Source organism: Mus musculus, chromosome 12 (genome assembly GCF_000001635.26).
Source record: "Mus musculus strain C57BL/6J chromosome 12, GRCm38.p6 C57BL/6J".
NCBI lineage: Eukaryota > Metazoa > Chordata > Mammalia > Rodentia > Muridae > Mus > Mus musculus.
Genome location: NC_000078.6, coordinates 17,221,581 through 17,229,766, shown reverse-complemented (window position 1 = coordinate 17,229,766; position 8,186 = coordinate 17,221,581). Strand labels below are relative to the sequence as shown.

Below are 8,186 nucleotides of genomic sequence, written 5' to 3'. Positions count from 1 at the left end.
GTGCTCATTATGTGGCCCAGGCTGTCTTCCAACTTGTGACATCTTTCTGTCTTAGCTCCTCAAGTGCTGGGATCTATTTTGTAGTAGGATTAACAAAATGATGTGTGCTGCTATTGTTTGCTTGATTATAAAGTGGATCGATTAAGATCAGCAAAGCCTGTGTGTTAAATCTGACACCATCAAAACCTTGAGATGCCCTTTCTTACCTAGCTGATCCCATAATATAGAATATAGAATACTCTTTTAAAATAGAAGCAGGGATATTTCTAATATAGGGATTACTGCAGTGGAGGTAGATCAGTGTGAGACAGGACTATGGCAAAGCTTAGCTTCTGCCACTGTCCCTAAGAAGAGAATTTGGGGCCCCACTCAGCAGGAAGGACCTGCTTGACTGTGACCAAGTTTTTACAAGGGAAACGTTTATGTGGTTCTAGTTAAAAGGGAGTGGGCAGAGAAGCTGAGAACTTCATGTCCAGGAGGCCTTGTCTGAGGGACAGTACTCTGGCCAAGATGTCTCATGGCAGCATGTAGCGTTGGGCTGGGTAATAGCTCCCCAGAACTACCTCTTCTCCATCCTAGACTCTGAGCTCTCTCAGCCAGCTCCCTCAGCTCCCTCATATCCTATCTGAAGAGTGCTCCTTGTAGGACAAAAGAGGCTTTCTTTATAAAATCAGGATGCAGGCTCCTAAGTGGGCATGTGCAAGAAGACTCACTGGAGACAAAGAATAGAACTGCCATTTGTGCCCGAGTCTGTCTGTTGTTCATCACCCCCCCATTTTTCTTTGGGACAGGGCCTTCCACAAGCTGATCTGAAACTCAAAAACTTTGTCTTAGCCTTAGTGCATGGGCACATGTGTGTGCATTTGTATAGAGAGAGAAGAGAAGGAGAAATCTTAGTTGGAACTATCATTCCTTTAGAGAAATCTATTTTCCTGTTTTGGTGGGAATAGTGTATAATCTCTCATTTGCCTTTACAACAGACCCATGAAACAGATAGACATATCCAGGTGTATAGCCATACCTGCTATGTATACCTATTAATATCATTTCCATCTACTCAATGCAAATGGAGGTCCAATCACTTGAATTTGGAAGGGCACATTGCCACTAGGGGTCCTTGGTCCACCTCATGTAACTGTTCCTACTTGATCTATTGCTGTGGTTCTCAACCTGTGGGTTTTGGCATTTTGGGGATTGCATCTCAGATATCCTGCATATCAGATATTTATACTACAATCTATAACTATCAAAGTTACACTTATGAGGTAACAATGAAATAATTTTATGGTTGAGGTTCCCACAACATGAAGAGCTGTATTAAAGGTCTGCAGCATTAGGGAGCATTAGAGCCGCTGCTCTATCAGCTAGCCCTTATTTCTGCATATGGTATTTGCATCATTATATCAGGGCCATCCCAAGGAGAGAAGCAGAAAGCAGCCTCCCTGGGAGGCTGTCTTGGACTTTCTCACGGTGACTGTAGGATTGAGGAACTATGTTCTTCTAGAGCCCATCTGGACCCTTTGGCCAGGAGCAGGCTAGCCAGGCTAATGCCCTGCTGGGAGACACTTTTGCTCATATATGAATCACCAGACAGCCCACTTTGTGAAGAGACAAGGATAGAATACAGAAGGCTGGTGTACCATGCTTCCATCTTACCCATAGTTGCCAAGGCAACCAGAGCCTACTGTTTCTTAGTAACCACGCCTCCCAAAATAGCCTCCATTGGTGCCAGCCAGGGATCTGTATCCACAACACAATCATTTTTACATGTTTTGAGGAGAAGGGCAAGGGGTCCCTTTACATCGCTTAAGGTTATACACTATGGATGCTGCCCTTCCTCAGCCGAGTTTGAGCAGGTGAAGAATTACAGTCTCCACCCCAGGAGACCAGCATAAGCTCAGGGAGAGAGAAAGGACTTGCTCAGGTGATTGGCAGGTCTCAGAAGTGAAATGGCAGCAGCAACTACAACCACTACCACCACCACCACCACCACCACCACCATCACAACAACAACAACAACAAACTCAAAACACCAGACCCTCTGAGATTACTGGCCAGAATGCTGCCTTCTCCCAACTCTGTCTGTCTTTTTATTCACAGGTGGAGGAAGTGCTGAATCTAGTCAACCCTGTGGCTAAGGTAGGCTATATTGAGGTCTTGCTTGTCGGTACCATCCCAACCTTTAGACTCTTCTTGTCAGTGGGTACCATCTCCATCTTCTAGACTCGAAAGCTGGCTGAAGGTTTTACAGATGTAGAGGGGTGGATGACTTTTACGGCCTTCCCTAGCCCAGGGGTGAAGACGGACTTGCTATAATGATAAATCCTCTCCTCTGGCTAGTACACAGGTGACTGGCCCCAGCCAAAGGAGGTGGGAGCCGATCTTTGTGGACCTGGCATTTCTCTGTAGAAAGTCATCACCAAGAACAACTTCCTACCCTGGCAAGGGTTCCTTTTGTGAGTGATGTCACCTATGTGATGGTCACGAGGAGGAGCACTGCTGGTCGTGCTAAGTGAAGGAGGAGATGGCTTTGAAGTCAGGTTTCCTTTCTCTAACCGTATTGTTGGGTCCCTGCTCTTGCACTTGTGGCCTCCTGCAGCGCACCAGAGTTCTATCCAGTATGTCCTTCACTTTGCCTTGGGCCACAAGCCTGTTGGTGCTGGCTGTATGTTCCTCACACTCTTCCCCAAGTCTAGGGGGCATGGAAAGGTCACTGAGAATCAGGCTGGTTCTCCAAATGCTTAGCAGTGGGAGGCCTGGACCCCATCGCAAGGGACTCAGTAATGTTTGTTGGGAAGTTCCCAGGATTCTGCTTTGCAGAAGTATGGCAGCGTCCTTCATATCACATCTTCAGGGCTGGGCTTGCGTTGGGAGTTCTTCCATATGAAACCCCTTTGCAATGTGGAAATAATTCCAGCAGTGGTTTGGAAGGATGTATGAAGGGAGTTCTTGCTTCTCTTACACTGACATCCACAAGTGTTTGTTAAGTAAGCTTTGGGACTAAAGGCCAGGGAAGTAGCTGTGATGTGGCTGCTAGCTCTCTGCACCCTGAGCCCAACAGTGTGGTACATACCACAGAGGGACCCTCAGTGACAGAAAAACACATCGGGGGGATCTGGAACTATGATGTAGGGGAAGGGGATGGCCAGCGATCAGGAGCAAGTGCTGATGGATGCTCTGAGACCGGAGGAGGCAGGAGGTAGGTGTGTAGAAGCATCACCGAGTGGTACCAAGGGGCATCTGGGTAAGACCTGCAGAAAGGAAAGAGTGAGTCTGGACCCTAAGTGCCTGGCCATTAGGGGAGAAGTTAGACTCACGTTTGGCCTGGAGTGATGAAGAAGATGCTGAGTTCAGGTGGAATGGTGGGATGTCAGGAGCTCTGAGGAAGTAAGTCGTTTGAGGGAATTTGCAGGGTCTGTGGCATGCTGGTGCTGTGTGGGGGTGGTACATCCCTGTAATCCCAGCACTTGGGAAAGAGAGGCAGGAGGATCAGGAGTTCAAGGGCAATGCTGGTTACATAGCAAGGCTACAGGAGAACTTGTCTGCAAACCAAACAAAACTCAGCCCAGCCCGGAGAGCAGGGATTAAGGTGTGAGCAGCTACCGTCCATTGGAAGACCAGCCAGGGGCTAGAAATAAGGTTTTCTCCACTAGCTTTTTTTCCTCCCTGCTCCCCAAATGGCTCTGGGGGATGCCCAGCTTCTTCCTTACAGTACCCTCCCTTCCCCCCAGCCCCTCTGCAGCTCATTTCTGTAAGGAAGCAAGACCTGGTTTAGGGGGAACAGGGATGTGTCCTGGGTCAAAACCTCAACTTATTCTTAGAATAATAATAATCCCACTGCCAAGTTCATAAATGTTTGAAACTCACAAATGCATGTGTCTGCAGTTGCTTGTTTTTCTAGCTGTTTTTAAATTTCTTTGCCTGATTCCCAAGCACACATCAGAGTTAATGAAGCAATTCTATTATTAAACCACTTAGAAATTTAGAAGACAATGTACTAGGGTTTGAATGGGATAATTAGATATTGGAGAAGAAACATTTGTAAGCGGGACCCATGTAAACCTCAGTGCTATCCCTCACACCATGTTCCCCTAAACGCCAGCCTCATGAAGAGGCTGTTTGTGCATTTTGGGGAGCAGCAAGAGTGTTTCTGCTTCTAGCATACAGCCTTCAGAAACACCCCAGAATGCAGCTCTGCAACTTGATAGCTGCATTAATGTTTATGTAGAAGGTTAAAAACAGTTTTTGATTTGGAGAAGTGGATAATGCTGCCATAGGGCTGGCACCTGACGAGGGGCTGGGACACCACTCTGTCCTCTGCTGAGAAGCATAGGATGCGTTATCGCTATGCTGTGAGAGAAGCAGAGGCTTCCGCTATGCTGAGGCCACAGCAAGGACAGGATGGAGACTCACTGGGTAGCGTCTGGAGAGACCCCCCGCAGGTCTTGTTCCATGACTCTGTGCACAGATTTCCTGCTGGTCAGCAGGCACAGAGTGATCTTGCCCTTGGCAGTGGCCCATGTTTGAGTGGCTCAGCAGATTGCAGGGCTCATCACAGGCATTTGCCAGTTTCACATGGCCTGCGGTGACAGGTGCAAATAGTTTCCTTCAAAGGACACAAATTGCTCACAGTTCCGGGGTGAATGTGAGAGGAGTCTAGATCCAAATTTGCCCAGATGATGTGCCAGGCTGGACATATGTATCCATGGACAGATGAAGTCTCTGCCAGGAAACTCAGGAGCCATTTGGAAAGATCGTAGGTCTGGAATCAGGAAGATGACAAGTCAGGCCTTTGCTGGGTAACTTACTAGCTATGTGACCTTGGGCAAGTTCCTTGATATCTGGGTGACATACTATCCCCGTTAGCTAGCTTTTACTTTCCGTGACCAAGACGCCTGACAAACAGCTAAGAGAAGTATTACTTTGCTTATTTGGCTCAGAGAGTTCAGGCAATCATGGCAGGGATGGCATGGTGGAGCAGGGTGGTTCACACCAGTTCAGGGTGGAGAGGATGCAGAGTATGGATGGCCAGCCCTTGGGGTGGCGTATCCTACACTCAACGTAAGTATTTCTCACTCAGCTGATTTTGTCTAGAAACAGAAACACCCAGAAGTGCACCTTACCAATCTCCTAGGTGACTCTAAATCCAGCCAAGTGGACAATGAAGATTCACTACTATGGCCCCTTCTGCACAGCAGAGCTGGGTACCATATGTCCTAGCTTTTTTGCCCTGTGATGTGATAGGATGCAGACAGAAGCATCAAGGGAGAAAAGGTTTCTGTCAGCTCACAGTTCCCGGTTACAATCCACCCTACCAAGGAGGCCACAGTGGCGGGAACTTGAGGGAGCAGGTCACACCAAACCCATCGTCAGAATCAGGGGACAACAATGGATGCAGTTAGTGCTTTTCTGTTTGTCCACAGCCCAGGTCCTATCCATAATTAAGGTGAGCATGTTCCCACATCAATCAAAGTGGTCAAGACAAACCTCTCAGGCCTGCCTATGCCCCGGTCTGCCAAGTGATTCTCCGTTCTGTGAGGCTGACAGTGAACACTGACTACCACACTGCCCCTTCTTCTCATGCCAAGGGTTGCAGAAGCACTTTGTACATGATGAAGCATGCTGCACACACTCTGGGTACTCCTCATGTGCTCTGAGGTGGTTAGGATGAGAATGTTGGGGAGCTCTGCGTTCAGTCCACATACGTGGTGACAGAGTGGGTCCCTGCACCCCTGTCCTTCTGGCAGCTGTGGCTTCCTTCCCACTCTCAGGTTCCCACTCCCAGGTTCTGCCTAGATAGTTAGCACAGCTTAATGGAATTGCCATAAAGTGTAGTGAGTCTTCCAGAGACTTTGGCCAACTCGTCTCTGAGGCTTGGCAGTAGCCCAGTGCATGTCTATCAGTCCTCTGTCAATGATTGCAAGAAGAATAGAATTGATCGATGGCCACCAGGAGCCTCCCTGTGAACAGGGAAAAGCAAGAACCTCTCTTTTCCCCCTTTTATTTCCCTCTTCTTGCTCCCTCTCTCTCACTTTTTTCCTTATTTTTGGGTTATTACTGTTTCTGGCTGTTGTTCAAATAGCTCTAATTACTTAGTTGTCATTTTGCCGATAATTGTTTGCCCATAAATGGATTCATTTATTTAACATAATTTATTCGAATGTACATGTTTACACTGTGCAAGTGTATTGCTTACTGTTGGGCTGATTTGGAGACTGGAGGCAGGGGTGGATGGAGATCAAAGACAGATGATGAACAGCAAATCAGGTGACCCCTGGGCCCAGCTTCCTGACTGTGAGAAAGGGGAAGATGAGCCTCCCTCCTCTGACTCAACGTGATGGTATAGACCACAGTGGGTCATTCTACACTATCTGGGAAGATGTGAGGGGATTCTTTACAGAGTGGGTGTATCCAGAGAAGACACAAAAGTAGCCTTTGGGGGACAGGTCTGAAGGGGGCCTAGGCATTGGTAAAGGCAGAGTCATCAGACTGGGAAAAATGGCTTTAAGGGTTTCTCACAGCTCCTGGGAGCACTAGTGCCTCGTTAATTCTTTATGAGGCAGTTAAACCAATGGCCCCCAGGTCCCAGTTCTTTGTAAACTCTATGATGTCCTTGGGAGATATTAAGGCTTCTTCTTTTTTTTCTCTCTTTCTAAAAGACTGAGGAATAGGGAAAGGGGGTTTTCCATCTGAGTAGAGAGCTTGTTCACGCAACACTGAACTATTTGGTTTTTGGAATGTTTTTTGTGCTAGTCAGCCTAGGCTGTCATAATAATATGAGAGGTTTACATACTAGTTGGAAGTTTGAGACCAGGGTACTAATGTGTCTGAATTCTGATGAAGACTCCTTCTGGATCCCAGATGCCACCTTCTTAATGTGTGTTCACGCTATGGACAGAGAGAAGTACAGTGTGTGTGTGTGTGCGTGTGCGTGTGTGTGTGCGTGTGTGAGCACAACGTGAGAAACTGTATTAAAGTGTCATAGCATTAGGAAGATTGAGAGCCACTGCTCTAGATTTTCTGCCGCTCCAGTGCTGGGATTACAGGTTCATGCCACTATCCCTGGCTTTTTATATGGGAGGGGGCAGGATCTAATTTCAGCTCCTTATGCATTCAGGGTAAGCGCTTTCTATATTGACCCACGACCCAGCCCTCAGAACCACATTTTAAAAGAGCACTAGTTCTGCTAGGTAGGAACTGCACCTCATGATCTTTTCCACACTAATCTCCTCCTCAGAGGCTCCATCTCCACTTCAATCTGAAGGTAGAAGATACTTCAGCTTCATAATAAGGATTTGGGTACACTATCCCTCCCAGAGCAGATATAGTGTCAGGACTGCAAAGGTGGAAGGAGCTGGAGTCTAGGATTCGAGTGCTTTGAAAACTGTGTTCAAAGTCTTCCCTGCTGCCTATAGTTGAGGGGATGCTTGGAACAACGTGTTTATTTTTCTGATCCTAAGAGGAGACTCATCATCTTAAGAGTATTAGAATTAACAGGAGCTGACATTACACCTATTCACCTACAGGGGGCAGCACCACACCCACCCCCTTTGCTGCTGAACAGCTTTCTGTTTGTCCTGGACAGGCTCAAAGTGGCAGTCTCAGGTTCCACATTTGCTCCTCCGTGTTGGGACTCAGTATTTATGAGGCCATAGCGTAATGGTCTCTGTCTCTAGTGGGTGTCCCTAGCTCTAAAGCTCATTAAGACTGACAAAGAAACACCATGTGGAAATACTGGTCCTCCTGGGGCATACTACTCAGTCCAGGTTCTTGTACTATGTCCACAGCTACAGGGAAGGAAGCAGGCTTGGGAAGATGTGGGTCAGCAAAGATTCACCGAACCCTGCTGTGTGCCAGGCATTGGGGATACAGCAGAGGATCCGACAGGCATAGTGTCTACTCTAGCAAAAAGGTTTTATTTTATGTGTGTGACTATTTGCATATGGATGTGTACCATGTGCATGCATGGTGGCTGTGGAGGGCAGAATTGGGCACTAGATTACCTGGGACTGGAATTATAGATGGTTGTGAGCTGCCATGGGTGGGTGCTGGGAACTGAACGATACTTGCTCTTAACCCCTAAGTATCTCTCTCTGGTCCCACAGTCCCTACTTATTTTTAAAAGGGACTTTGAATTACGGAAGAAAGGACATGTTAGTAGATAATTATGAAGGGTAATTTTGAAT

At 47.3% G+C, this 8,186-nt stretch overlaps 1 long non-coding RNA gene across 2 annotated transcripts in view; it reads left to right on the top strand.

Moving 5' to 3' along the window:
* Positions 1 to 1,713: 1,713 nt before the first annotated feature.
* Gm36568 overlaps positions 1,714 to 8,186 on the top strand; it is a 44,192-nt gene continuing 37,719 nt past the window's right edge. Inside the window, exons 1-2 of one of the 2 annotated variants that reach the window (XR_381307.1) lie at positions 1,714 to 1,856; positions 2,101 to 2,139. This is a non-coding gene — a long non-coding RNA (predicted gene, 36568). Of the gene's footprint in view, positions 1,925 to 2,100; positions 2,140 to 8,186 lie in introns of both variants that reach the window. The other variant, XR_381306.1, reaches the window with a different exon arrangement.